The 24,744-nt window shown below is 37.4% G+C and overlaps 1 pseudogene; it reads right to left on the bottom strand.

Annotated features, from left to right (window-relative positions):
- The window catches only part of LOC133765228 (N-alpha-acetyltransferase 15, NatA auxiliary subunit-like), a 66,155-nt pseudogene that overhangs the window by 8,811 nt on the left and 32,600 nt on the right, over positions 1-24,744 (bottom strand).

Here is a 24,744-nt window from a genome sequence, read left to right as displayed (position 1 = left end):
CTCTGGCCATTGTGGTCACTTGGGATTGAATCAATGGATGGAAGATCTCTTTCTCTCTCTGTCTCTCCCTGTGTCTGTCACTCTCCCTTTCAAACAAACAAATCTTAAAAAATAGTTCCAGTGATAAATGGATACAAGCAAAATGAGATGACTTCATAAAAAAATGTTATGTCTCAAAACAATTTAGGAAACTCAGCAAAGAAGTGAAAGAGAGGTCAGTTGCTGTGGAGATTTGAAGATATATCAGTTTGAAATGATATTCAAAATAATATGCTAAATATAAAATTGATATTACAGTAAAAGTGGAAACTGCATCTTCAGAATGTCTACATATGAGACAAAGAATCAAATACTTCAACATGTTGTTATCTATGAAAACATTAGAAAAAATATGAAAACTGGGAAAGAACAAATTATGTAAACAACAGTATCTTTTCAAAAGTCATATGGAAATACATATGAGAATATGCTAAAATATGATAGTCTGTTCAGGAAGTTGAACAAAGGGTAAGGCAGGATATACTGGTAAAGGTAAATAGGATACACTCATAATTGTGTCTCAAAGAAACTGAGGGCTGTTAATAAAGAATAATATTCCTTGCATATATAATAAGATGGAACTAAAAAGCGAAGATCTAGAACATGGGCTCTTCAACATGACAGCCCCTAAGGATGCTACTACAACAGAGTTTGAAACATACACATAGTTCTATCTACAAGAATGAAAATTCAGAAAATCATTTAAACTAAAATAATACTAAAGAAAGGTCAGCAGAAGGCAATAGCAAATTTCATTTGGAGAAGACACAGAGAACTTGACTCAGTGTTCTGAAAGTGAGTCCTATCCTAGCCTCATCGACTTATGGAAATCCTAATGATAGTTTAGTGTCTGATACAAAATTTGTTTCAAAAGAAAACTTAATTGTTCCTCAAACTATGACCTTAATATAACAGTATGGGTGACTATTTGATCAAAGAGTGAATAAGAATTTCTGCAATTAGAAAAAAAAAAAGAAATATATTTATGTTACTGAAAGTGCTTCTCTAAAGCAAACAAATACTTCCCATTGATGCATTTTATCAAAATAGCTGAAGTTCAAATGATGTCTACATGATGATTCAGAGGTATGAAAGATGTAGAATAACCTTTGGAAACTCAGACTACAACCAGAAGCTATAGTCTCAAGAGGAGAGTAACAGAATATCTTATAAGATGGAATTCTGATTTGTTGTCGCTGCAAAGAGAGAGAAAGAAATCTCTCAAAACAAAAAGAACTCAAACAGTGCTCTACACTTTGTGTACTGTGTGGGTGCAAACTTTTGAAATCTTTACTTAGCGTATACTAAGTTGATCTTCTGTATATAAAGATAATTGAAGATGAATCTTGATGAAGATGGGATGGGAGAGGTAGTGGGAGATGTGGTGGTTGTGAGTGGGAGAGAGGTTATGGGGGAAAAGCCGCTATAATTCAAAAATTGTACTTTGGAAATTTATATATATTAAATAAAAGTTGAAAAAAAAAAGGAACTCATAGGCCCCATAGTGAAAATTCCAAGTTAAAGGTTACAAGTTAAAAAGCAATCAAGTAAAAGTAATGCTATCACTTTTATTAAGAAAATTTAGAGTAATGAAGAAATAGGAGCTAAAAGAATACCAAATGGAGAGTTAGTTCACATGATGATTTAAAAAGAAAGTAATATAAAACGGATATGCTAGGGGCTGGCATATCTGGTAAAGCCGCCCTCTGCAGTGCCAGAATCCCATATGGACATTGGTTGGAGTCCCAGCTGCTCTCTGCTATGGCTTGGGAAAGCAGTTGAAGATGGCCCAAGTCCTTGGGCCCCTGCAACCATATGGGAAACCTGATAGAAGCCCCTGGCTCCTGGCTTCGGATCTGCTCAGCTCTGGTCATTGTGGTCAGTTGGGGAGTGAATCAGCGGAGGGAAGACCTCTCTCTCTCTCTGCCTCTCCTTCTCTCTTTATGTAACTCTGATATTCAAGTAAAAGAAGTATATCTAATAAAATAAAATAAAATAGATATGCTAAAACGTAAGATTGAGGTCTTTTCAACAAAACTAGAGCAGCATTTTCAAATTTTGTACATCTAGACATAAGATATCCATTTGTTTAAGAGAGTTATTACCTATGTAAACACTAGAGAAGACATGTGAAAACCAGAAGAGAAGAAAATAAAAGTTTTAAATGTGAAAAGTCATAAAGAACTGAATAGGATAGCATGTGGTAAAGTAATACAATCTAAACAGGAGCTAGAAAAAAAAAAAAGAATATATCCAAAAATGTAAAAGAATTCAAATTACTTTTTTTTTTTTTTTGACAGGCAGAATCAGACAGTGAGAGAGACAGAGAGACTAAGAGAAAGGTCTTCCTTTTCAGTTGGTTCACCCCCTAAATGGCCACTACGGCTGCAGTGCTGTGGCCGGCAAGCTGCGCCAATCAGAAGCCAGGAGCCAGGTGCTTCCTCCTGGTCTCCCATGCGGGTGCAGGGCCCAAGCACTTGGGCCTCCTCCACTGCACTCCCGGGCCACAACAGAGAGCTGGACTGGAAGAGAAGCAACCGGGACAGAATCTGGCGCCCCAACCGGGACTAGAACCCGGGGTGCCGGCGCCGCAGGCGGAGGGTTAGCCAAGTGAGCCGCGGCGCTGGCCTCAAATTAGTTTTAAAGATATAAGCAGCACTCTTGGAAGCTCAAAGCAGGTAGACAGAAAAATAAGAAATGCTTCCATGAGGCATCAGAAGGAACTCAGAATGACAAATCTTGATCTGAAGTCTCTACAACGATAGCTGCTCAGGATTCTCGTAAACAGAGTTTCAAAAACACAAGAGCTTCTATGTACAAGAATGAAAAGTTAGAATCTCATGGGCAACTGGACTAAATGAGACTTCAGAGGCTAGCAAACATCACTACTGAACTTTGCTGGCAGAAGCAACACAACAGAACTTTCCTCAGTGATCTGAGAAGCCTGTCCTAGTGTCATCTATTTGTGGAAACCATAAACAAAGCTTAGTGTTCAAATCCTGTTCCAAAGAAAACTTAGTGAATACTACCTTTAGAATTCAGGTTTCAAAGAATATAATTTATAACTATTTGACCACAAGAGGGAGAATATCAATGAAATGACATGGAATACCAAGGAAATGACATGGATGTATTTGAAAGAGCTCCATAGGAGAAAATAAATAATGACAGATTGACTAACAAAGGAGTCCACAAAAAAAACTGATGGAGTGATATGACGCCTACATCACTATTAAGACTAATGAAAGATACACTTTGAGATACTGAGGTTGCCCAAGAACAATCAGACACCCAAGGCAACTTATGAAAAACAGTATAACAGAATAGTACATGGAGGAATTCTGATCTTTTTTCCCAAGAAAACAGAAATGGCTCAATAAAAAGTTAATTTGGTGGCTGAAAATGAAAATTCTGAGTCAAAACTTGCAATTTAAGTCAAGAAAACATAAATACTACAACTATTTCTGTTCAATGGAGTAAGTTCTTTTTAAAAAAAAAAAAAGGTTTATTTTATTTATTTGAAGTACTGAATTACAGAGAGATGTAGAGCCAGAGAGAAAGGGCATCTATTCCACTGGTTCACGCCCCAAATGACTGCAACAGCCAGAGCTGAGCTGATCTGGAGCCAGGAGCCAGGAGCTTCTTCCAGGTCTCCCACATGGATGCAGAGCTCAAGGACTTGGGCTATATTTTACTGCTTTCCCAGGGCATAGTAGAGAGCTGGATCAGAAGAGGAGCAGCTGGGACTCGAACCAGTGCCCATATGGGATGCTGGCACAGCAGGCTGGGGCTTTAACCTGTTGTGCCACAGCACTAGTCTCCTGGAGTAAGTTCTTAACAATGACAAGACAGAAGTTAATAGGAGATGAAAATTGAGTGTTTGCCTCACATGAAGATTTAAAAACAAATCATTTAGAATTGGATATTCAAAGCACGATATAAGCATAAGCTTCACCAACTTTCAGTAAAAATGGAAACTGGATCTTCTATTTCACTTCGTTTCCAGAGAAAAAATCAGATTTTCAACAGGAGATATCATCTTTGGAGAGAAATGTAAAAAAAAAAAAAAAAAGAAGAAGAAGAAGAAGATTTATTTTAGTTATCAAGGCAATTAGTAAAGCTCAAAAGTTTCAGATTTAAATATAGTTAAGAAACACAGTTTAAACTGGAGTTTCATGAAAGAACAAGTTGGGATATCATGCAAAAATGAAAATAACTCCATCTATCTTTATACACACAAGCAAAGTTTCAATGTGATGGGGGGCAGCTAAGAGCTAAAATCAACACTCCCCCTAAGTAGTGAAATAGAGCTCAGAATGGAATATCTAAAATTTGAACTCTCCAAAAATGATAGCTTCTAAGGATTCTAAATACAGCAGGGTTTTAACAATGTAAACAATTCTATCTATAAGAATGAAAATAGAGACTGAAAAAGTCTTGTTGCCATCAACACAAAAATGTTGGCAGAAGCAGCATAATATAACCTTACTCAAAGCTCTTAAGATGACCATCCTAGTGACATCTATTTAAGGAAATCCTAATTAGAGTTTAGTGTTCAAACCAAATATTGTCTCAAAATAAAATAGTAAATCCTCCCTCTACATTTCAGCTGCCAAAGAATATTACAGATTGCCATAAAAGGAGATAGAATGCCAGCAACTGGGAAAAAAAACATATGATATGGACATGTTTGAAAGTTCTCCAGGAGCAAATAGTAACTTATGAGTTAATATTGAAGGAGTCCATAAAAATAATTGAAGTAATAATATGTCTGTACCATGATAAGGACAAGAAAGGTCAAGAATCACCTTTGGATACAGAGGTTATCCAAGAGCAATTACACTGTCAAGAAAACTTTATGAAAAACCGAATGTCAGAATATTATAAGATGGGATTTTGTTCAGTCACCTTTCTCAAGAAAAGAGTTAGAAATGGGATCAGTAGAAAATTAATTTGATGGCTTGAAAGTGAAAATTCTGAATTAAAAGTTACTATTTAAAATGAAGTAAAAGAAAACAGAACTGCTTCTGTTAAAAAATATTCCATTGTTCAATGGAGGCAATTTCTTAATGATTAGGCAGAAGTTAAAAGAGCATGAAAATGGAGAATTTTATTCCCATGAAGATTTAAAAACAAGTCCATTTGAAATGTATACTTAGAATAGTAATCTGGGGCCAGCACTATGGCACAGTGGGTTAAAGCCCTGGCCTGAAACACCAGCATCCCATATGGGCACTGGTTCTACTCCCAGATGCTTCTCTTCCAATCCAGCTCTCTGCTATGGCCTGGGAAAGCAGCAGAGATGACCGATGGCCTTGGAACCCTGCACCCATGTGGGAGACCCCGAAGAAGCTCCTGGATCCTGGCTTTGTATCGGCGCGGTTCCAGCTATTGCAGCCATCTGGGGAGTGAACCAGTGGATGGAAGACCTCTCTCTTTGTCTCTGCCTCTCTCTGTAACTCTGTATTTCAAATAAATATAATAGATCTGGAAAAATTAGAAAATTAGAAAAATTAGAAGAGTGAAAAGAGAAGCAAAAGAAATAGTCATAAGTCTCAAAAATCTTATGAAAATAAGTATGGTAGAACTTGCAGGAGGTTCAGGAAAGAGCAGGGCTAGACTGATATCACTGAAAACTGAAAAGAAGTCCATTGATTCTTTCAAATACATAAGCAGTATCTAAAGGAAATGGATAGCAGCTCAGAGGCAATGACAATACTTCCATAAAAAGTCAGACAGGACTCAAAATTAAAGATCTTAAAATCTGAACTCTCTAAAATGATTGCTTCTCAGGATTCTAGAACAACACGGTTTGATCAATGTAAGTTGTGCTATTTATATGAATAAAAAGTTAGAAAATCATTGTCAACTAAGCAAATCAGCCTAAAAAGAGGATAGTTGATGTCGACAGCAACCATTCCTAGCAGAAGACAGACAATAAATCTTTACTAATTCCTCTCTCTGGACACAAGGCCTAGCCTAGAACATCCCAGGGAGATGTAATGCAAATCTTAGTATATAATACAAATCTTATTCCAAAGAAAACTTAGTATCTTCTACTGCAAAGACCATGTCTTATCCAAACTTCAGGCATGATTATATGACCAGGAAGGAGCATCACTGAAAGCAGCTGGAGAAAGGAAAAAACAAACAAGAACAACAACAAAAACCAAGGAAATTATAAAGATGTACAGATGTGACACAAAGTGATGCAAGAAAGTAAATATTTATTCTCACTGATGGAGTCTGCAGCAATAAGTTAAGTACATCACACTGCAGAGATCACAACATTAAAGGTCACTTGGGGATATAGAGACTCCTCAAAAGCAATCAGAAACCCAAGGAAACTTTCTCAAATGCCAGGATATTACAAGGATGAGATTCTAATCAGTCACTTTCCCAAACAAAAACAATGAGAAATGGCTAAAGGGAAACTGAAATTAGAGGGTTTAAATGAAAATTCTGAGTTAAAAGTTAGAAACTCAAAAAGGGTAGCAAACAGAGTGGAAGTTCTTTGGGGAAAACTCTTATGTCTCAGTTCCATGGAGGGTGGTCTTCACAATAGTAAGACAGAAGTTAAAGGAATATGCAAATGGAGAGTTTAATTTTCACGTTGATTGAAAAAACAGTCCATTTGAAATGATATTCACAGTGATAGACTAAACATAAGATAAAGGAACTTATAAAACTGGAAACTGCATTTCCAAAATTTGCACACCTAGGAACAAAATACCAAGTTATTCAACTGCATTATTACCTATACATCCACTAGAAATTTGAAAAACTAGCAAAAAAGAACAGAGCTTACCACAGTTTTAAAGCCCCTAAGTCACACAGAATTGAATATGGTAGCATATGGTCCAGTACTATAATCTAACTGGGACAGTGAAGACAGAGTATGATGTGATACAGTAAAAACACTTTTTAAGTCCAACTATAGATGCAGAAGCAGGACTCATGAAAGCTAAGAGGAGGTAAAAGAGAATAATAAAGCTGCCATGGGGAGTCCATTGGAATTCAGAATTAAAGCTTTAGATTCTATAGCTGCTCATGATTCTCATTAATCAGAACAAAATAGGCAATTCTAGCTATAAGAATAAAAAGTTAGAAACTCATAATCAACTGAATTCAATGAGACCTAGGAGTGGCGTGCCAACATCAGCATCAAACACTGCTGGCAAAAGCAGCACAACCAAACTTTACCTACCTCTCTGACAATGAGATATGTCTAAGGGCCATGTGTTTGTGGAAATTCTGATCATAGCTTAGTGTTCAAGAAAAATCTTCTTTCAAAAGAAAGCTTAGTGAATCCTGCTTCTGGGCTTTGATTTTCAAAGAGCATCAAACTTAGAACTACTTGACCATGGAAGCAATTCTGGGGGAGAAACAAATGATATGAATTCAATTCAAAGTATTCCACAGTAGCAAATGAGTGATGACAAATTGGCTAATGTTGAAGGAGACCACAAAAATAAATTAAACCAGATGAGGGATGTATCATTATTAGAACAAGTGAAAGATTAACAATCACTTTGGAATACTGAAGTTGTCCAAGATCAATCACACACCCAAGGAGATTTTCTTAAAAACAGAATGCTAGAACATTACAAGGATGATTCTGATCCATCACTTTTGCAAAGAGGAGAGTTAGAATGGCTTAATAAAAAAATGAATTAGTGATTGGAAGGTAAAAACTCTTAGCTAAAAGTTACAAAACAAAAACTAAGTAAAAATGGAACTTTCATGTATCTGTTCAGTGAAGGAATGTCTTAACCACGATAAGACACGTTACTAGAATAGGAAAATGAAGCATTTATTTTTTTGAATATTGAAAACCCAGTAAGGGTGAAATGGCTATTCACAATCATATTGAAACAAAGGAACAAATTTGGTAACCATGCCTTCTGCATGTCTACATCCGGATCCAGATATTTAATTCTATAGGAGTTATTATGTGAAAATATTAAAAAATAAAGTGAAAAATTGGGAGAAAATAATAAGAAATTGAAAAAAATACTAGTAATGCAAAGAAATCATGTAGATGTGAATATAATAGGACATGGTCAACTAGCATTGTCTATGCTAGACATGAAGAAAAAGAAAAAGCAGGTATAGTAGAAAAATTTAAAGCCTACTTTTACAGACAGCAGCAGCAATTCTAGGAAATAGAAAGCCACTGAGTATGAGAAGGAACACTTGGCTACATCAGACAACTCATAAATAAAGACTTGGATCTGAGTTCCACAAAATGATAGCTGCTCAAATTTTTAATGCAACGGAATTTTAAAAATGTAATCAGTGTCCTCTAGAAGAGTGACAAAATCATAGTCAATTGAGGGAAATGAGACGAAAGACAGACAAGCAGAAGCCAATGTCAAATTTTGCATGGAGAAGATTCACAACAAATCTTTACTTAGCATTCTGTGAGGCCTGCCTGAGAGTCACCTTGTTATAGAAATCCTAATCACAGTTTTATGTACAATAGAGACTTTATTCCAACAGAAAACTTAGTGATCTCTTCCTCAAGATCACGGGTTTCATATAACAAAATGAATAATATTTGAAAAGGAAGGGGGGAATGACAGCAATTGAAAAAAAAGCAAGAAAACAATATATGTTATTAAAAGTGCTCCACAAGAACAAATAAAAATGGAAGTTCACTCCTGCTTATGGTATACCCCAAATGATTGAAGCAATATGATATCTGCCTTATGAGAAGAAGCAAATGATCTGAAGTTGCAGAAGAACAAGCAGATACATAGCCAACATTCTTAAGAGCAGAATATCTGAATATTACAAGATACGATTCTTCCCCAACACCAGTGATAACATAGATGGAAATACCTAAAAAGAAAATGGATCTATAGGCTTGAATTTGAAAATTGGGCTAAAAGTCACAGTCAAAAAGCAAGCTAGTTAAATACAACAGCTTCAGAAATAATTTTATGTCTCAATTTGACTTGGGATACTCTTAACCATGACAACAAATGAGTTAAATGAATAAGAACATAGAGGGTAAAGTGTCCATAGAGATTAAAAAACCAGTCAGGTTGAAATGACTATTGAGCATAACATTAAAACAGAATACTCTTGATCTTAAAACAAATCTGGAAGCTGCATCTTCTGAATGTCTATCATTGGACAAATGAATCAAGAACTTCTACAAGAGTCATTATGTATGAAAACACTAGGGAAACATGAAAAACATGATGAGAAGAAAAGGAGGTTGAAATGAACATAGTAGTAAAGATGAAAAGTCATAAAGAAATGAGAATAGTTAAAGGTGGTCAAGGGGCATTAACAAAAGGATTGAAGAAAGACCAAGATATGATCAAGTAGAAAATTTCAGAGAAGTCAGTCTACTTTTGCAGGCACAAGCAGCATCTCCAGAAAACTCAAAATCATTGAGAGAGATGAGCGATACTTTTCTAAGGAGTCAGATGGAACACAGAATTAGAGATCTGCAATGTAAACTCTTCAAAATTATAGTGGCTCTAGATTCCAGTACAACCAAACTTAAAAAATTAAAGCAATTGCATCAAGAAGAAAAAGCTAGAAAATCACTGTCAACTAGACTGAGACAAGAAAGAGGTCAAGCCAAAATTTGCATGGAGAAATGTACAACAAAACTTTTCTTGAGTACTATAAGAGGTCTCCCTTAGAGTAACTTTGTTGTGGAATATCTATTTATTGTTTATTTAAGTTTAATATAAGCCTTAATATAAAAAAACTTAATGATTTCTATCTGAAGACAATGACTTTAAAATAACAACATGTACTTTTTTGGATGACACAGAAACAAAAATACCAACCTATGGCAAAAAGAAAATGAAACTGACATTATGGAAAGTATTGTGAAAGTCAATAAATAATGGTAAATTGATTGCTATTGAAAGAGTCCACAAAAGCATTAGAGGCAATATAATATCTGCATCACATTTGTAAGAGGAATATCAAGAATCACCTTGGGATCCTGAGGTTGCAAAAGAGCAAATACACACTCATAGACAACTTTCTCAACAAGATAATTCCAGAGTATTATAAGATGGGATTCTGATCAGTCACTTTTGACAACCAAAGGAGACAGATATGAATCAAAGGAAAAAGAATTGGTTCACTTAAATTGAGAAATCTGAGATAAAATTTAGAATCCAAAAGCCAGCAAGCAAGATGAAACAGCTTCCGAAAACCTGCTATATCTCAAGTTGATTCATGGGCCTCTACACAATGACAAGAAAGAAACAAAATTAATATGAAAATTAGAATGCAGATCAAAAGAAGACTGAAAAAAATCACTCATTTTGAAATGACAATTCAGAAGAATATACTAAAACATAAACTGGATGATGTTACAGCAAAATTGTATACTGCATCACCAAAATGTTCACATGTGAAGAAAACAATAAGCTTCTTTAAGGTAAGTTGGTATCTATGAAAACACTAGGAAATTAAAGTGAGTAGTAGAAGAGAAGAAATTTGAAATAAATAGTAATAAAAATCAAAAGTCATATGGAAATAGATATAGTAGTACTTTGTCATGTAGTACAGACTATAAACAAGAAATTGATAAAAGAGCAAGATGGGACACCGAATAAAAATTAACAGTAGTTGGTAAAATTTTAAGCACACAAGTGTCCTGTCAAGGACATGGAGAGCTGTTGAGTGAGAAATATAACATTTCTATAAGTAGTCATACGAAGCTGAAAAATAGGGACCTGGAATCTGAACACTCCAAAATGATAGCTTAAGTTTCTGTTACAAAAGAAATTGAGAAGTACAGAAGTTCTCTCTAGAAAAAGGAAAAAAAAAGTTACAAAATGATTTTCAGCTGAAGAAAATGAGACTAAAGAGAGATTAGCAGAATTCAATACCAAATTTTATGTGGAGAAGATTCTCAGATCTTTACTTAGTACTATGATACCTTTCCTAGAGTCACTTTGTTGTGGAAATCCTAATCATAGTTTCATGTACAACAGGAAATTTTTTCCAAAAGAAAAGTCAATTCCTACCTCAAGAATATAGCTTTCAAACAACAGCATGGTTGATATTTGAATAAAGAAATATTGACAGTGCCAGAAATTGTAAAAAATGAAAATGATTCTGATATTATTGAAAGAATGAACAACTAATGACAAATTGACTCCTATTGATGGAATCCCCCCAAATAACTACAGCAGTCTGTCACCTGCCTTAGAATAAGAGAAGGAAACAGTAAAGAAGCACCTATAGTTTCTGAGTTCACAGAAGAGTGAAGCAGACACACACAGGTAACTTTCTCAAAAATAGAATGCCATAATATTACAAGATGGTACTCTGTACCATCACATTTGATATCAAAGGAGACAGGAATTCCCCCCCCAAAAATTAATTCAAGCATTGCAAGTGAAAAGTGAATTAAAGTTTACAATATAAAGTCAAGCAAGCAACATGAAACAGCTTCAATAAAAGCTGTTACATCTTAGTTTGACTTAGGATACTCTTAACTATAATGAATAGAGTTAAATGAATATGAACACATACAGTTTAGGTACCATGGAGATGGAAAAATCAGTCAGGCCAGAATGGCAATTCAGAAACATATTAAAACATAAGACTGATAAGAAAAATTGGAAACTGCTCTTCAGAATATCTACATTTATATACAAAGATTCAAGCTCTTCAATAGGAGTTACCTATGAAAACATCAGACTAAACATCAAAATACTGGGAATAGAATTAAAAAAAAGTTGAAAGAAATTTAATTAATTTTAAAAGGCATACAGAAATGAATATGGGAGAATGTAGAGAAACAGCACTCCACAAACAATAAACTGAAGAAAGAGCAGAGCAAGATATAGAAGAAAAATTAACAGAAGTCAGTCTTCTTCTACAGACACAAGCAGAAATTCCTAGACACTGAAAGCTGTTGAAAGATAAAATTCATGGCCGGCGCTGCAGCTCAATAAGCTAATCCTCCGCATGCGGCACCGGCACACCGGGTTCTAGTCCTGGTCAGGAAGCCGGATTCTGTCTCGGTTGCCCCTCTTCCAGGCCAGCTCTCTGCTGTGGCCGGGGAGTGCAGTAGAGGATGGCCTAAGACCTTGGGCCCTGCACCCGCATGGGAGACCAGGAGAAGCACCTGGCTCCTGGCTTTGGATCAGCGCGGTGCGCTGGCCGCAGCAGACATTGGAGGGTGAACCAATGGCAAAGGAAGACCTTTCTCTCTGTCTCTCTCTCTCACTGTCCATCCACTCTGCCTGTCAACAACAACAACAACAACAACAAAAGAAAGATAAAATTCACAACTTTATAAGAATCAGATGCAATGCAGAAATAAAGATTTGGTATCTGAATTTTCCAAAATGATAGTACCCTGAGTTTCTAATACAAGAGATATTGAAAAGCACAAGCAATTCTCTGTAGAATGAAGTTAGGATATCATTGTCAACTGACCTAAACAAAACTAAAGAGAGGCTAGCGGAGGTCAAAGCCAGACTTTACCTGGTGACACTGTACAACAGCGACTTACTCAGTCCTTTTACTATGAGGTTTTCCCTAAAGACCTAAAAACACTTGTACAAATCCTAAGCATAGCTAGTATTATATAGAAACCTTATTACAAATCAGAACATAGTGATTCTGACCTCAAGATACTAACAACAATTAGAAAATATTTTGATCAAGAAAAGTCAATCTATGCAAAAATGGAAAATGATATACTGAATTAGTCAAAGTGCTCTAGAGGGACAAAACAATAACAAACTGACTTATTGATGGAGTCCACAAAAATAATTTTTAAAATATAATATCTGCACCATGATTGGGAAAGACAAAAGTCAAGACTCTCCTTGGAATTCTGAGGATACAGAATGGAAAAAACATATCCATAGGCAATTTTCATGTCAACAAGATTCTGGAATATTACAACAGGAGATTCTGAACAATGACCTTTGCTTAGAAGTAAAAAGTCTGAGTTAAAAGTTATAATCAGACAGCAAGTAAGCAAAATGGAACACCTACAGAAAAATCTGTTATGTCTCAATTTGATTACATAAATTGCTACCAATGTCAAGAAAGAAGTCATATGAATTTGAAAATGGAGAGTGTAACTCTCAAGGAGATTTCAAAAACAATCTGTTTGAAAGGGCAATTCAGAATAAAATATTAGATTGATAAGTTTGCAGCAAAACTGGCAACATCATCTTTAAAACATATACATTTAGAAACAAAGAATCAAGTTCTTCAACAGAAGTTATTGTCAATAAAAACATGAGAGAAGAAGTGGGAAAAGTGGAAAAAGGAAAAGAAGTGGAAATAAATTGTAAACTTCAAAAGTTACATAGAAGTGAGTAGGGTAGCATGTGGTCAAGTAGCAAGGTTAAACAGAAGATTGAAGAACGTATTTCAAGGAAAGTGAATCACCTAGAGAAGAGTAAAATTTCCAAAAGAAGTCAGAGGGAACTAGAAATTAACAATCTGGAATCTGGATTTTTCAAAATGACAGCATCCTAAGATTCCAGTACAACAGAATCTAAAAAGACTAAGCAGTTCTCTCTAGAATGGACAGGAATGTCCAGCCCTCAACTCTGAGAAATCCTTTGATCTGGCTCTGCAAAGGCAATCACTGGCAGGACTCAAAATTGAATAAATTAGAGAGATTTTTTCATAGCAAAATAAGTTTATATTGAGAGAATTGTAATAGCAACATAAGTTTTGAGAGACAAGCTAGGGATATCCATCACACAGGACCCATGTGAGTACATGGCAGGACAGACATATGTGGCTCTTGCCGACACTTGTTGTCCATCTGCATGTATTGTGGTGACTCAGAGGACAGTCACTGCCAGGCAGACTGGGAATGTACACTTAACAAAACCGTTAACATGCTGTGGCAAAACAACAGTGATCTGGTAAGGACAAGAAGAGATGCAGTTACGTGATTCTACCCAACATGGATGATCTTGCATTCAATAATGGAATCGATGTTGTACACAGACTAAATCCAATCCAATCATTATCCACACAGCCACGATCAATAATCCTCACAAAACCTGAATCTAAGATGAACATTAAGGAGATTTCAGCACCCAGGAAAGATCTCAAAAGCCAAAGATATGAATGTTGAATATGTTCCAAATCCAAGATGGAGGATCAGAACAGCAGTCAAAAAAATAATCTGTCACCAGCAACTCACACACCGGATAGTCATCAAAACTTAAGGAGTGTGACATGTTAAAATGGTACTACAAAGAAAACATGCGGGGTGTCCATCTTTTCCTGAGAAATGAACAAATGATTACTTCTTTGTTGAAGATAAAGTCAAATCTGTGTGCCTAGTTCATGGTGATACATTAGTAGTGATGAAAAAAGTCAATCTGGGCATCATGACAGCTCAAAACATGATAAATACAGATCCAAAATGGCCGAATAGGTATAGCCAACCTACTATAAACTGCTCTGGGATATGAAAAGAACAAAGGACAGACAACATTTTCAGGGGTCTGACAAAAATTTTCAATGAAGAATGAAAAACAAAGAAAACTCTCAGGGACAAGAGGAAAGAAGACACAGACACCTCTACAGCCAGCCACCCATGGCACAGGTGGCTGCCGGCTGTGAGCCACCATCTTACCAAGTCAATGCAGGAAGTCATTGCCATGTGCCCCACCACTTGCGGTTTTAGCTCAGAGGAAATTCCACAGTCACCCAGTGATTTTTCATCACCTGGGAGAGCTGACTGGGGTCCGAGCAACTCCCGGGCTTGGAGCAGGAAAGCAGCCTTGATTCCTTTCCCTCCCCTACTCCTGCACAGCATGATACTCAGCAGTGCAAAGTCACACAACGTGACTGTTCTCCTACAAGCAACATAGTCAGAGTCAGGGTAACATGTGGGAAAGGACAGATCCCTTGCATCCAACAACTCTGGGAGCGTAGGGGCATTAGCCCCAGAGCTATGCACATGCACTCTACATGAGCCATGGGATTCACCCAAGATTCTAGGGGCTAACCAGAGGCTGCCCATAAAAATCTGCTCCCATGCTAGCAGATCTGGGTATTGACCCCACTATATCCAACAACATAAGGATTGTAAAAATTCATTCAAATTTCTCAGTGCCTCTGGAATCTACCTGGAGTATGTAGGGATGAGCCTACCAGCATTCTACCTCTCTGGATTCATACTCTCCAGTATACCTTTTAGTTACCCTGTAAGTTCAAATCCTTTAGTCCTAGGATGAGAGTGGTTGGTAATATAAACTACTGCACAGGTTGCACTCTCCTAGCAAGACCTGAGAAAGGGTCCATCCATATCACAGAGTCCTAGAACCAAACCATTTGGTGCAATAAGCCCTGGAATTACTCAGGCTTGCCAGAAGGACAAGGGAGCACCCACCCCTATCTCACTCAGCACGAAGAACAAGGCCCTGGCAGTCACATTCATCAGGGAGACTGACACTAAACACTCTGAGGACAAAAGATACACACCTAAGGAAAGCTCTATTCATCTCAAAGCCACACTCTATCCCTACAAACTATAGACTAGTACACTGTGTCATGTATAGACATAGCTGACATAAATTAAGACAAAAAATCACTCAAGAGACTACATTCATGGGCTCACCTAGAACCAAAGCCAAAGCAACAAGCCAAGTGATACTCTGCATTCCAGCTAAACCATAACACTCTTACAATAATACCCACTCCATAAAGAAGAAGGGATGAATAAATCAGATGAGCAGATATCAATGTAGGGACACAGAAAGCATGAAGAAGTAAGGTAGCATGACACCTCTAAAAGTACACAATACTCCTCTGGAACTGAAGAATAGAATTGCTCAGACATATAATTCAAGGTAATAATGTGCCGGCGCCATGGCTTAACAGGCTAATCCTCCACCTTGCGGCGCTGGCACACCGGGTTCTAGTCCCGGCTCGGGCGCTGGATTCTGTCCCGGTTGCCCCTCTTCCAGGCCAGCTCTTTGCTATGGCCCGGGAAGGCAGTGGAGGATGGCCCAAGTCCTTGGGCCCTGCACCCGCATGGGAGACCAGGAGAAGCACCTGGCTCCTGGCTTTGGATCAGCGTGGTGCGCCGGCTGCAGTGGCCATTGGAGGGTGAACCAACGACAAAAAGGAAGACCTTTCTCTCTGTCTCTCTCTCACTATCCACTCTGCCTGTCAAAAAAAAAAAGTAATAATGTAAGGAAACTCAATGAAATGCAAGAGAACACAGATAGATTAAAGAAATGAGGAAATCAATGAGTGATATGAATGGAAACACTGCTAACGACATAGAACTCATTAAGAAGAATGAAATGTAAATTTGGGAAATTAAATCTTCAGTCAGTTAAATAAAAATATGACTTAGAGCTTTACAGCAGAATAGACTATGTGGAGGAAAGAATTTCTGACTGTGAGGACAAGAATTTTGAAATAACCCAATCAGATGAAATAAATAAAAGAAGTAAAGAAAGAAAAAACTAGCCAAATTTAAGATACCATTAAAGGATGAAATATTCATATTACTGGTATTCCTGAAGGAGATGAAAAGGAAAAAGGCACTGAGAACCTGCTGAATGCAATAATACTTGAAAATTTCCCATATCTTAAAATAGACGTGGACATCCAGTTACAGGAAGGTCAAAGAACCCCAAGCAGATTCATGCAAAATGGTCTTCTCCATGGAAAATTGTCATCAAATTCTTAAGAAAAGGAAGGAATCCAAATACAGTAAGAGAAAGTGTCAAGTTGGGGCTGGCACTATGGCACAGAAAGTAAAGTCAGTGCTGGTTCATGTCCTGGCTGCCCCATTTCCAACCCATCTCCCAGATAATGCACCTAAGAAAGCAGAGGAAGATGGCCCAAGTCCTTAGGCCTCTACAACCATGTGGGAAACCCAGGTGAAGTTCCTAGCTCTCTGGCTTCAGTCTGAGCCAGAGCTGGCCATTGTGCCCATTTGGGAAGTGTACCTGTCAATGGAAGCTCTTTTGCTCTCCCACTTAGAAAAACACGTAGAAATGGGTGCCGCAGCTCACTAGACTAATCCTCCACCTGTGGTACCTGTATCCCTGTTCTAGTCCCGGTTAGGATGCTGGGTACTAGTCCCAGTTGCTCCTCTTCCAGGCCAGCTCTCTGCTATGGCCCGGGAAGGCAGTGGAGGATGGCCCAAGTCCTTGGGCCCTGCACCCGCATGGAAGACCAGGAGGAAGCACCTGGCTCCTGGTTTTGGCTCGGCACAGCATGCCTGCTGTAGCGGTCATTTGGGGGTGAACCAACGGAAGGAAGACCTTCTCTCTGTCTCTCTGTCTCTCTCTCTCACTAACTCTGCCTGTAAAAAAGAGAAGAAGAAGCAGAAGCAGAAGCAGAAGCAGAAGCAGAAGCAGAAGAAGAAGAAGAAGAAGAAGAAGAAGAAGAAGAAACAAGTCCAAATCCAAAATAAGCAGGAAGAGAGAAAAAGAGCAAAACCAAATGAAACAGAAACAACAACAACAAAAAAATACAAAAGAAATATTATTAAAACATTGTTTTTTTAAAAAGATAAAAATATAGATAAAGCTCTAGCCAGACTAACAAAGGATAAAAAAAGGGAAAACACTCAAATAAATAAAACAATAGATGAAAAAGGAGGCATTACAGCTGACAGCACTGAAATACAAAGGATCATAAGAAACTACACTGAAGAACTGTATCCTAGCTAACTGGAAAACCTCAAAGAAATGGATAAATTCCTGGATTAAAATAACCTACCAAGAAGATATAGAAAATTCAATTAATCAATTAGTAAGATAGAGACAATCTGAATAAACTCATACTAAGCATTCAAACTGAAGCAATAATCAAAAGCATTTCTTGAAAGAAAAGTCTGAGACTCAGTGGCTTTACTACTGAATTCTACAAAACTTTGAACGAAGCAGCTCCAATACTGTTCAAAATATTCCAAAATATTGAACAGGAGTGAATTCTGCCAAACTGTTTTATGAGTCCAGCTTTACTTTTCATACCAAATCCAAGCAAAAACACAACACAGAAAGAAAACTACAGATCTATATCCTTGATGAACGTAGATGCAAAGACTCTCAACAAAATACTAGCAAACCTAATCAAAAACCACATAAAAAAGGTTAGAGATCACAGTCAAGTGGGATTTATATGAGAAATGCAAAAGTAGTGCAATATTTGCAAATCAATAACATCATAAATCAAATCAATAAAATGAAGAATAAAAACCATTTTGTCATCTCAGCAGAGACAGAAAGCATCTAATAAAATTCAATATCCCTTTATGACAAAAACCCTCCACAAATTAGGTAAAAAGGACACATTCCTCAAAATTATAAGTGCTACATATCACAAAACAGCTGCCAATATCATCCTGAATGGGGAAAAGCTGAAACCATTTCCCCTGAGACCTGGAAGAAAATAAGGATATCCACTTTCACCACTCAAATTCAATACAGTACTGGAAGTTTTAGCAAGAGCAATTAGGGAGAGGAAAGAATTGCCATCAAAACTGGAAAAGAGGAAGCCAAATTATCCATGTTTGCAGATGTACATGTAAAAACCTAAACTGCATCAAAAAGTTGTTAGAATTGATAAATCATGCAGTAAAGCTGTAGGTTATAAAATAAACATACAAAAATGCTAATGATGAACCTACAGAAAGAGAAGTCAAGAAAAAAATTGCATTCACAATTGCCACAAAATAATCAAATATTTTGGAATAAATTTAACCAAAGAAGTGAATGAAAGACTAATGAAAGAAATCAAGGACACACACAAAAAATGGAAATATATTATGGATTGGAATAATCAATTTCATTAAAATGTTTATACTACCTAAAACAATCTACAGATTCAATGCAATTCCTGTTAAAATACCATTGGCATTTCTTTACAGAGTTAGGAAAATTAATTCTAAAAATAATGTAAAATCACAAAAGACCCCAAATAGCCAAAGTGATTCTGAACAAGAAAAACCAAGCTGGAAGCATCACAATACCCGATTCCAAAACACACTAGAATTCTACAGTAATTAAAACAGCTTGTTACTATCATCAAACCAATACAAAGATCAATGAAACAAAATAGAGAGCTCAGAAATTAATCCACATATATATGGCCAATTAATTTTTGACAAGTCTTCAGACCATACAGTGAAGTAAGGATAATCTCTTTAACAAACACTTGCAAAACTGGACGTATAGATGTAGAAGAATTAAACTACATCCATATCTCTCACCATATACAAAAATCAACTTAAGATGGTCAAGTACCTAAATTTAAGACCAAGATGATGAAGTTGCTGGAAGAATATATAGGGGAAACACTCCAAGACTTTGATGTAGAGAATGATTTCTTGGTCAAGACCCCCCAAAACACAGGCAACAAAGTCAAACAAATAGAGCTATATCAAACTCAGAAATTTTTACACAGAAAAGGAAATGATCAATAAAGTGAAGAAACATCTAACAGAGTGGCAAAAAATATGACAAACCACCTAACAAAAGACTAATATCCAGAAATTATCAGTAGCTTAAAAAGAACTCAACAGCAAAAAAACAACCAATCAAGTTTAGACAAAGGACTTCAACAAACAGTTCTAAAAGGAAGTTATACAAATGGCCAACAAGTATGAGAGAAAATCCTTAAAATTACTAGCCATCAAAGAAATGCAAATCAAAACCACAATGAGATAACACCTCCACTCTCCTCAAAATGGCTAAAATTCAAAACAGAGAGTAGCAAGTGATGACAAGCACTTGTAGACAAAGGGGAACACTTATCCACTGTTGGTGGGATTGTAAATTAGTGCAGCCATTGTTTAAAACAATGTAGAGATTCCTTTAAAAAACTAGAAATAGATGTGCCATATGATCCATCAATCTCACTGCTTGGTATATACCCAGAAGACTTGAATACAATGTATCAAAAAGTACCTGCATCACCATGTTAATAGTGGTACTGTTCACAATAGGCAAAATTTGGAACCAACCATCATCAGATAAATGGATAAAGAAAATGCATATATAGACAATGGAACTATAAAAAACGAATATCTATCGTTTGCAGCAAAATGGACACATATTGAAGATATCATGTTGAGTGAAATAAGCAGGACCCAGAAATACATATACTGCATGTTCTCTCTTATATGCAGAAGTTAAAAATTACAAATAGAAACAATAACCAAAGAAAGTAATGTCTGTGTGTGCATCAGTATTGCTGCAAATATAAATCTGTAAAGCTGTTTTATAACTTTGTCAAAACAATTGTTAAGAATATTATACTATGGCCGGCTCCGTGGCTTACTTGGTTTATCCTCCACCTGTGGCACCAGCATCGAATATGGGTGCTGGTTCTAGTCCCGGCTGCTCCTCTTCCAGTTCAGCTCTCTGCTGTGGCCCGGGAAGGCAGTGGAGGATAGCCCAAGTCCTTGAGCCCCTGCACCCGCATGGCAGACCAGGAGGAAGCACCTGGCTCCTGGCTTTGGGTTGGCGCAGTGCCCCAGCTGTAGCAGCCATTTTGGGGGTGAACCAACGGAAGGAAGACCTCTCTCACTGTCTATTACTCTACCTGTCAAATAAATAAATAAAAAAGAATATTATACTACTATAGTTTTGATCTGTAATTACTTGAAAATTTACTGTATATGGGTGAAATGGCTATTTTTCCATTCAATTATTGTTTATAGTCGTTTTCTCTATTCCCAGTGAATGATGTTATTTTTTATTTTTATTTGTTAAACTTCTTATTTGGTGAAGTATTAAGCACATTTACCATAATTTAACTAAAATGTATTATCTCAAGAACTTAAAAAAAAAAAAAACAGAAAAGGAGAAAGGAAGAGGGTGGGAGCAAGACAGGAGGAGACAGGAAAAAAGAGAGGAAGCTAATAACATTATGTTCTTAGAAATCTTTCTATGAGTCACACTGAATCTGTTAAAAGCTAATTAAAAATTTTAAAAGTGATGAACAAAGAATTGGGAGGTCAAGTGCATCTGGATAAGATCAACACTCTTCAGCGAAGTTTGGAATCACAACATGGCAATCTCACTAGGTCACCCTCTGACAGAGACAATATTACTCAGATGAGACTTTTAGTGGACAAGTTAATTTCAAGGAAGCTGTGGCCTCACACAGAGGCCCAGTTTGTGAAATAGTACATGGTGGCTGCTGCAGAGTGGTTAGAACCAAGCTAAGTGAAATTGTTTGAATTTGTCAGTTTGTTTCAGAGAACGATATTGATCAGGTTTCTTCTTTTTTTTATTATTTTTTGACAGAGTTAGACAGTGAGAGAGAGAGACAGAGAGAAAGGTCTTCTTTTTCCGTTGGTTCACCCCCCAAATGGCCACCATGGCCAACGCACCATGCTGATCCGAAGCCAGGAGCCAGGTACTTCCTCCTGGTCTCCCATGCAGGTGCAGGGCCCAAGCACTTGGGCCATCCTCCACTGAATCCCTGGCCACAGCAGAGAGCTGGCCTGGAAGTGGAGCAACCAGAACAGAATCCGGCGCCCCAAGCAGGACTAGAACCGGGATGCAGGCGCCGCAGGTGGAGGATTAGCCTAGTGAGCTGCGGTGCCGGCCAGATCAGGTTTATGACTCAGATATAGATAGAAAAAACACCAAAGGATTCTGTAGAAAATGTCCACGTTTTCTCTCTAGCTTTTGATAAGACCATGGACATAACAAATACAGATCAACTGCCCATTTCTGTTCATGGAACAACTGCAGAGTCTGATATGCAAGACCTGCATTGCTGGTATCCATGCATGGCACAAGATGTGAGGACTTGTCTGACAGCCTTGTTTTAGCAATGAAAATACTAAAGCTAACGTTTGAAAAGTTAAATGGCCTTACTACAGATGGAGCTCCAGCACCCATGGTTTGCTCACAACAATGATTAATTGTATTTTTTAAGAAAGAACTGAGTCATCTCAGTCTTGATCCATGTGATTCAAGTATATGCCACTGTATTATACACCAAGAAAGTCGTTGTGTACAGTCTTTGAGGCTCAACGATGTAATGTCAATAGTAGTGTCATGCATATATTTTGTGAAAAGCAGAGGGTTTAATAGCTGCCAGTTTAAGGAGCTATTGAAGGATCTTGACTTTGAGTATGGTGATCTTATGTATCACTGCGAGTGCGGTAGCTGAGTTGCAGGAACAAGCCCATGAGGTTTTATGAAATATAGAATGAAGTTAAGCAATTCATGTAGATGAAGGGGAAAATACGTCAAGGGACCTCAGTGATAGCAAAAGCTGTGAGATCTAGCTTTCATGGTGGATACTACCAAGTACCTCCAAGAGACGAATGCCAAGCTGCAGGATCCCAACCAGCAGGACCCCAACCAGCTTCTCAGCTCCCTATTTTCAAATATGAAATTATTTGAAGTTAAATTAAGGCTGTGGAAAGATCAAAAAGAAAGAAAGAACATGGTGTATTTCCCCACTCTGGAAGGATAAAAGACTTTCGTGACACTTTAATAAACTGGTGAATGTTCTAAACTAATTGAAGTATTTAAGGAAGATTCAAGGATGTGAAAAATAAACCAATGGAATTGAACATCTTTGCTACTCTGTTCAATGAGAAATCAGCTGATTTGCCTGATAATCTACAACATGAAATCGTTCAGTGGCAAAGTGCTGATGAGCAGAAAGCTAGGTATAACAACCTCCCACAGCCAGAATTCTATAAATGTTACATAAGCAATGATGAACTTCCCGTTTTGAGGAGAAATGCATTGAAATATGGATCTATGTTTAGAACAATTTACTGCTGCAAGCAGTTCTTTTCAGAACTTACCGTCACAAAGAATCAACTGTGCTCCAGACTGACACAAACCTGGAAAAACAGTTGTGAGTAGCAATGTTATTAATATCAGCTTATATCACATACCTTCCCAAATAAAAGCAATTCCAGGTATCACATTAGGGAAATTTAATGAAATGTTTGACCAAATATAGCAGGCTAGCTTTTAAGTTGATAATTTTATATAGCCCATGCATGTTATAAATATCCAAATAGCCCCTAGCAAAAAAAAAATTCTCATCCTTGCCCTAAAAAACAAAAGGTTAGAAAATCATTATCATTTGATCCAAAATTGAGACTTTTAGCAGAGGTCAGTATAGAACATTGTGTGAAGCTGCACAACACAACTTCACTCAGGAATCTGTGTATGAGTCCTCTGCTATAGATACTTTGTTGTGGAAATTGTAATCACAGTTTGGTGTTCAACAGAAAATATTATGGAAGTCAACTAAGAGGTTCCCACCTCAGGACCACACCATTCAAATAATAGTAAGATTTAATATAAATTACCTAAATTCTCCAATTAAATGATACAGATGGGTTGAAAGGATTAACAAACAAGATCAATCTATTTACTTCCTACAAGAAACACAGTTCACCAACAAAGATACACACAGAATGAAAGTGAAAGAATGGAAAAAGGTATCCCATGCTAATGGATAGGAAGGAGAAGTTTTAGCCATGTGAATATCCAGCAAAATAGACTGTAACACAAAAGCAGTTTAAAAAGACAATGAAGGGTATTATGTAATGATTAAGGAATCAATTCAACAGGAAGATATGACTATAATAAATATATATGCACCTGATGCCAGGCCTGGCTATTTAACATGTATTTGCTATATATATAATGGATCTAAAGGGAGACATAGAATATAGTACAATAGTAATGTGACACATCATCACTCCATTTTCGTCAATGGTCAGATCAACTTTACAGAAAATTGACAAAGAAAGTTACTGGGGAGCGGAGCCAACATGGCGGATAGTGAGGGTGCGCACCGATAGTCCAGGAAAAGATAGTTTAATAAAAGTGGAGTTACTGTAGCCTCAGGAAAAGACTCAAGAAAAAAACTGCAGAGGAAATGCTTCTGGATCTAGTGGATGTGACACAGAGGACCTACAGGGAGCCCACCACGTGGAAGCCCAGCCACGGGAGCCCAGCCGCAGAATCTCGCCAGTGCGGGAAAGGGAGGTAAGACAAAAAACTCAGATACCCAAGATATTGGCGGGGAAAGGCAAAAGGAGGCCTGAGGCCCCACTGGGCAAAGTTCACCAGGCTGACTGGAGGAGAGAAATAAAAAGAATAAATCAGGGGAACCAGCACAGACACTAGCCTCTGTCTCCACTCACCTTACAAAGCCGAGCAAGACAAAGAGCAGGAGCCATTTTACATATGTAAAGCGGCAACCGCCAGTAGCCAAGCAGAAAAAACTTGACTCTGGTTGGGAGAAATAACAGGAGGCTAGAATCTAGTGAAAGCAGGTGGAGCTAACGATCTGAGACTGTGAAAATCTGAGGGGGGGCGAGCGAACTCACAGAGTACCCAAACTCGGTAACCTTGGGTCTGTGGAGAAACTTGAGAACACATTGAGGGCTGCATAAACTCTTTGTGTGGCCCCAGGGGTAGATCAAACGAATACTCACAGAGGCCATATTTCAACTACCCTCAATTCCACTCAGCTGTGCGGAATTACTTCCCAACTGAGTCAAAAAAAAAAAGAGAGAGAGAGAGAGATCGAGCAAGGGAGAGAACAATCTGGGTGAGTCACAATTGGCACACGCTTAAACCTAAAGAATCAAACAGAGCTCTCTGGCCATACCCATCACAGCCTAAGGATCCATCAAAGCAGACAGCCCACTTAATCTAGAGGCATAGTATAACGGGGAAAAAAAAAAACACCACAGCAAAAAAAAAA

Source organism: Lepus europaeus, chromosome 8 (assembly GCF_033115175.1).
Source record: "Lepus europaeus isolate LE1 chromosome 8, mLepTim1.pri, whole genome shotgun sequence".
In the NCBI taxonomy this organism is placed as follows: domain Eukaryota; kingdom Metazoa; phylum Chordata; class Mammalia; order Lagomorpha; family Leporidae; genus Lepus; species Lepus europaeus.
The sequence above is the reverse complement of the archived record's forward strand: the minus strand, read 5'-3'. Positions and strand labels throughout refer to the sequence as shown.